The sequence below is a fragment of the Pteropus vampyrus genome, unplaced genomic scaffold (assembly GCF_000151845.1).
Source record: "Pteropus vampyrus isolate Shadow unplaced genomic scaffold, Pvam_2.0 Scaffold192, whole genome shotgun sequence".
Lineage (NCBI taxonomy): Eukaryota > Metazoa > Chordata > Mammalia > Chiroptera > Pteropodidae > Pteropus > Pteropus vampyrus.
In genome coordinates, this window is record NW_011888973.1 from 258,607 (window position 1) to 259,521 (window position 915).

The 915-nt window shown below is 44.8% G+C and overlaps 1 pseudogene; it reads right to left on the minus strand.

The window, feature by feature from the left end:
- Positions 1–243: 243 nt before the first annotated feature.
- Positions 244–362, minus strand: LOC111746525 (annotated as a pseudogene).
- Positions 363–915: the final 553 nt, after the last annotated feature.

Here is a 915-nt window from a genome sequence, read left to right on the forward strand (position 1 = left end):
TTTGGAATGCATGAACACTTCGAGGCCTGTGGCTTGTTTTTTTCTTTCTCACGTGTTTCTAAGCAAATGCAACATCATTGTCTCTTTGAACTAAGACTTAGGACTGTCAGTTTTCAGACATTGGAGATGTAGTTAGTTCCGTTGGTTCTTTTTTTCCTTTTTTTAGGCGAGGCAACCCTTGGTTGACCTCACAGGTTGCAAGGACCTGGTCATCTTACAATCTCTTATTTTTTTTATTTTTTCCACCTACAGCACGTGGTCTTCCTAGGTGGTCTCCCATCCAAGTACTAACCAGGCCCGACCCTGCTTAGCTTCTGAGATCAGATGGGATGGGGCTTGTTCAGAGTAGCATGGCCGTAGACTGAGATATAGCTGATCCTTGATGTTCAACCTTCAGCTCTCAGAAACCACTTTCTATGACCCAGGGATTAGAGTCATAGGTAAATGATGGATTTCCCTCTCGTTCCTCTTCCTTGCAGAGAATGAAAACAGTGAAGTTAGAGTAAGAAATAAGAACTTTCAGGTCCTCCTTCCCCATTCCAATTTGGAAGGCACGTTAGAGCTCAGGAAATAACCCGTGAAGAATGGGGACTGGTCACTGATCCATGACAACCAAAGTCAAGGAATCAAGGTCGGACAGTGTGGTAGGTATCAGCCCATTCAATATCCAATTTAATCTACCTCTAGCCTGCTGTGCCTTCTGTGCGTGAGTCTGGAAAGTAAGAATTCCCTGACACTAGGAATCGGGCTGTAATGTGGAGGCTCCCAGTTGGATGCACTTTCATGAGATTTGAATTTGGAACTATGGAGAGACTGGGATGCATTTAGCAGAAAAGTGTGGTTCTAGAGCCAGCTGGTTGTCATGATAACACCCAGTTCCACAGGGAGCTTCTAATTGAAGCAGGGGCAGAAGCT